We start from the raw sequence: 5,659 nt of genomic DNA, 5'->3' as shown, positions 1-5,659 counted from the left end.
AGGGCGCGGGCTGCGCAGGGAGGGGGGCGCGCTCAGGCCCGCCCCGCGCCGCCCCACCCCCCACCCGCCCTCCCTCTTTTCTCTCCTCTCCCCGCCTCTGAGCCCCGCCGCCCGCCACTCCTGGCCTCGGTGTGCCCCGGGCCCCTGCGCGACCTCGCCACCCCTGCCTCCCAGCCGGGCGCCCGGCCTCAGGAACCCTGCGGGGAAAGAGCTGGCGCGACCCTTCTAGAGTCTCCACGTCCTGAGGTTGGGGAGCAGCGGTTCTCGGAGGCTCGCCCGCGGTGGGGGCGAGGGCAGGACAGCCTGCGGGTCCGAGACGGGAAGGCAGACTTAGAAACATGATCCGCGCGCGGCGCCGACAGATTGTCCGAGGAAGAGATTTTAGAACTTTCGAGATGAGAACAGAGAGCAGGGAGAGAGATGGAGAGAAAAGGAAAGAGACAGAAAGATGGAAACAGGGAAAAGTGGAGGGTCTCTCCCTTCCCTTCCCTTCCCTCCCCTCCCCTCCTTCCTTGCTTCCCTATTACCTTCCTCCCTTCCTTTCTTCCTACTGCAAATATTGAAGCATTTGCTTGGCCTCGGGGATGATGCTGGGTACACTCGGAAACACAGCAGTTAGGGTCCCTGTCCTTGACGCACATGTCCCCTTCCTCTCTCAGGAAAGAGAATTAAGTGCTAAGGGGAACTCCAGCAGGCTATGGGAACATCTGTCCTCAACCCCTAAACTAGTATAGATGGTCAGGGAAGGCTTCCTGGAAGAAGGGACGTGCGACTTCCGAGCTACTACCTACAGAAAGACACAGGAGTGTTGGGTGGGGGACGTTTCAGGCACAGTCTGGGGAACCCCACGTGCAAAGGTCCAGAGAGGGAAGACACAGCAAGAGGCCCTGGGGAAGGAGGTTCCCTCTATCTAAAAAGGGTGGGGGGAGGGCAGGGTGAAGAGATGGGATTGGGGTCAGCAGGGACCAGTTTGAGGAACAAAGTCACCAGCTGCAACGTTCGGGAAACATTTGCTAGTGAGAGCCTTCAGGGGTCATGGTGAGGAGTCTGGACTTTCTCTTGAGAACCGGAAAAGCCTCCGAAGCTTGGGTCTCAGTGGGCTTCGGACATGCACAGGCTTGCCTGGCAACCCTGTGCTGCGGGCCTGCCAGCTCCCAGTCTGAAAGGAGGCCCTCCCTAGGGAGGGACTTAGCTCCACAGGAGGGAGCCGGACCCATCAGCCTGACCCCAGGGAGAAGCCCTGGCTATTTGAGGGAGGGTGAGTCCGAGGTCAGTGGGGGAGGGGGATCGTTCCTGGCTCTGCCCCCATTTGATACATGTCCACGTCCTGTGGATAGCCAGAGAGTCAAGCTGCGGAGTGGAGAGCTGGGGAGATGGAAAAAGTTGTCTCACTAAAGCCGGGCTTGCAAACTCGTGGCCTGTGGGCTGAATCCAGCCTGAGCAGCATTTTGAAACTTGGGCACCTTCATGTAGAAATCGGACTTTCTGGTTTTCTTTCAAAAATGCCCCAAGATCTGGCAATCCTGGGTGCCAATTTTCACATGGCAGCCAGTAGCCGGAGCTAAATCACAGATGTCCCGTTTAGATGAGGCGTGGGCTTTGGTTTGCCACAGTCCCCACTGTTCTCTGTTGCCTCACATGTGACTCCTGACTCCTCTCGCTCAGCTGTGCTCATTTACGTCGCCGGCCCCATCCAGGGTTTACCGTGTCCCAGAAGGCTTTGTAAGACACTGCGGCCTATACAACATAGCTTTGAGGCTTCTCTGCAGAAGACAGCTTTGACGGTGCTTCTTCTTTTAGCAAAAAAGATTTTATTTATTTAAGCAAGTGAGAGAGAGAGAGAGCATGAGAGAGTGCAAGCGGCGGGGGAGAGGAAGGAGAAACAGACTCCCCCCTGATCAGGGAGCCCGATGCGGGCTCGATCCCAGGACCCTGGGGTCAAGGCAGATGCTTAATCGACTGAGCCACCAGGCACCCTGACTATGGCTCTTGACAACCCGTGGGGCTTTGGCATTCGGAGGGCACTGGTGTCCAGGGTAGGGGCCTGGTACCCATTTAGAGAAGGCATCAGCTACGGAAATGAGGGAGGAGTGGCAGTGCCCTGCAGCGACTGGGGCCCAAGGCACCCAGATGGCAGAGGCTGTGTCTGCTGCGAATGGACTTGTTAGTGACCCATGAGCTCCCTGTGTACCCCTTTCACCGTCTGCCGTAAGAACCCACCTTGCTAATCCTCGTAGCCCCATGTTGGTGTGGTGCAACCACGAAACGAAAGCAACCGGACAAACTTTTGCATAACAGCTGCCAAGATTCGGAGCTGGGTTTGGGCCTGCAGCATCTTCCAGCCAGTCCTAACACAGGCAGTGTAAAGGGGCTGTGTAGTGGGGAGAACCGTGCTCCCCCCAAAAGGATATGTTCAAATCCTAACCTCCGGGATCCGTAGTAAATGTGTCCTCCTTTGCAAATCCAGTTGACCCATGAACAACATGACCCTTGAAATGTCCACTTCTATGCAGATTTTTTTCCAGAAATACAATACAGGACTGTAAATGTATTTTCTCCTCTTCGTGATTTTCTTAATAACATTTTCTTTTCTCTAGCTTCTTTTATTGTAAGAAGATAGCATACGATACATACATATAACATCAAAAGAGGGTTCATTTGCTGGTTAGATTATCAATAAGCCTTCGGGTCAACGATAGGTGATTAGTGGTTGAATTTTGGGGGGAGTCCAAAGGTATGACTGCATGTGGGGTCATTGCCCCCGCCTGACCCCCTGAGCTATTCAAGGGTCAGCTGTAGTCTTTGCAGATATAATCAAGTTAAGAGATTAAAATGACTTAGTTGCCTGATAAGGAATGCCAAGAATCGTCAGGAGCCACCAGATTCTGCAAGAGGCAAGGAAGGATTCTTTCTGGGGCCTGCAGGGGCAGCATGGCCTTTGCCAACACCTTGATTTTGGACTTCTAGCCTCTAGAACCGTGCAAGAGTCAATTTTAAGCTCCCCAGTTTGCGATGCTTTGTTACAGGAGCCCTAGAAAATTCATACAGGCTGCATTAGGAGACACCAGGGTATGGGATAAATTTCTATCAGTCATTCATTCATTTGGGAAAACTTTTCTGAGCACGGTTCCAGGTGCTGGGGTTTAGCGACGTCAAGATACAGAGCCCCAGAGGAGCAGAGGCAGGACCTTCTCAGGAGCCAGGAAATCCAGGTCCCTTTAGGTTTTCTGCCTGGGTCCCAACCCTAGACCCAGGCCTCTGGATTCCAGGCTCGGAGGCTCAGAAGGCTTGGCTACCCTCTGCTTAAAACCCTTTGCCTGGGTGTTATACGCAAGTAATGGATGATGGAACATTACATCAAAACTAGGGATGTGCTGTATGGTGACTAACATAACAGAATAAAATATTATTATTAGTTATATTGTATCTTATATATTATATATTGGATAAGATATATATTATATCTTATAAAGGCCAGGACTCTGTCTTAGGTTTTCCCTTCCTGCCACGTGGAGTGTGGTGAGGACAGACCATTTTAGACCACTTTGCCTACTAAAACCCACTCTTAGGCAAAACCCCACTTCCTTGCCGCGGCCTGCAGGGGGCCCTCCCTGACCTGCCATGGCCTCTCTCTGTAGTCCAGGACCCAGGAGGGGGCAGATGGCCCTCCTGGAGGAGGATAATTCTAGGAAAGCTTATTGAACGGATTAAATCCAAAGCCTGAGGGCAGGGCGCTGGGGAAGCCAGCCTGTGGTGCAGGAACCTGGGCCAGACGCTGCAGGACTGTGACCTTTGCAGGCCCAGAGGGGTGACAGGACAGAAGTCACAGGAACCCCACAGGAGAGAGAACTGCGCAGAGCAGATGCCTTGAACCATGCAGCCAGCCCAAGAGCCCCTCTGATGCTGGTGGGAGGAGGGACCCAGGAACGAATTCCCTGATCTTGTTCTCTTCCTTCCAATCCTTAGCTGGTCTTCCCCAGCCCAAAGCCAAGGGCATAGAGCTGGGCCATGCATTCTGGGAGGGAGTGGGGCGTGGGGGGTGGGGAGTGGGAGGTTGGAGCATCTTCTGCAAACAGAACTCCCAACTCCATCTTAGAATGTACTGCCTGGGCCACCCAACTGACACACCTGTCCCTCTTGGCCTGCACACTTCTTTTCTGTTAGGTCTCAGCTCAAATGCAGCCTCCTCTGTGAAGCTTTCCTGGATTGACCATCCCCCAGAAGGATAGCACCCCCCACCCGTGTTATTTCCTCCCTGGCAGTTACAAGAGTCTTGAAACAATGTTGTTCTTCAATTTCTTACTTGTTTCTGGACTCCTGCACTAGAATGTCAGCAGCTGTTCTGGTACCTAGCATAGGGCTCTTCACAAAGGAGGTACTGTATTTGTCAAATAAATGGTTGAATTAATTAATGATTCTCCCCTCGATGTGGGGACATGGATAGAAAGGCTGAGTAACCAGGGGAAGCAGTGGTGGGGTGGTCCCCGGAGTAAAAGGAAAGGCCAGAACGAGCACCTGAGGGCTCTGAGTTGGGTTATCTAGAGTCATTTTGGATGACTCAAAGCTCTGAGGCTTCTCTTGTCTTATAAAGGCCAGGACTCTGTCCTAGGTTTTCCCTTCCTGCCACGTGGAGTGGGGTGAGGACAGACCACTTTAGACTTTGGGGAATCTGAAGGCAGAGTTGTTCATTTGTGACCAACAGCAGGAGAAACTTGGGGTAGACTTCAGGTAGGACTTCCCAATTGGGGGGGGAATGGAATAAGGCCTTAAAGTGTCCATGAGGTAGGCTGAGACAGTTGCCTCCCTAAGAGGCAGAGAGAGGACAGGCAAGACCGTGTTTGACCTTTCGTGGACTAGCCCGGTGGACACAAAGGCCTTCAGACAGCTTAAAGATCCTGTCTGGGCAGGGACAGACAAGTGGGCCGTTGGCTTCCTTCCTTGCTGCCCCCACCTTGCCCGTTGGCCCTTCATTCTCTCCCAACCACGCCAACGTTGAGGTCTCTGAGTCCCTGAGTCACTGCCTCCTTCCAGGGCTCCCTCCCTGCCCACCCCCTCTCACTCCCCCTGTGCCTTTGTTTTTGTCCAGATGTGTGGTCTCTGGCTGGGATGGTCAGGACAGAACTTGGTGCTCTTTGTGCCTGCTCAGCACTTTTCTCCATTCTTCTGTTCACAGCGCACTGAACTTGGCTTGGGATACGGCCCCTCCCTCCCCCGAGGCCCAGGCCAGCAGGAGGAGGAGCTGGGAGTCCCCCTTGAGGAAGGGAAGCCACTTGGGGGAGGGAGGAGGGAGGAGGAGATGCAGACTTGGGGACTCTTGTTGAGACCCCCAGATCTAGCTTTACCTGAACCCAATCTTGCCTTGGATTTTTCCATTTGATGAGTCCTTTTAGACTTAATCCAATTTGAGCAGCATTTCTGTTGTTTGTACTTAAAGTCGTCCTGGGTGATGCGTGTGATATCTGGGAAGGGTCTCCACTGGGCTGCTTCTGCAGGTGGGACGCAGCTGGGCGGGGGGCGGCATGTGCGTCCTCAGTGGATGGGGCTGTGCCCATCACGGACTTTGAGAGTGTCGGTCTGCCTGCTTGCCTTTCTGTCCGCACCCCTTCCTCGGCTCCTGGGGGTCGGGCCCTCCTCTCTAGACATCATGAGGTGGAAGAAA

The sequence above is a fragment of the Ursus arctos genome, unplaced genomic scaffold (assembly GCF_023065955.2).
Source record: "Ursus arctos isolate Adak ecotype North America unplaced genomic scaffold, UrsArc2.0 scaffold_19, whole genome shotgun sequence".
Lineage (NCBI taxonomy): Eukaryota > Metazoa > Chordata > Mammalia > Carnivora > Ursidae > Ursus > Ursus arctos.
Note: the sequence above shows the minus strand (reverse complement) of the source record.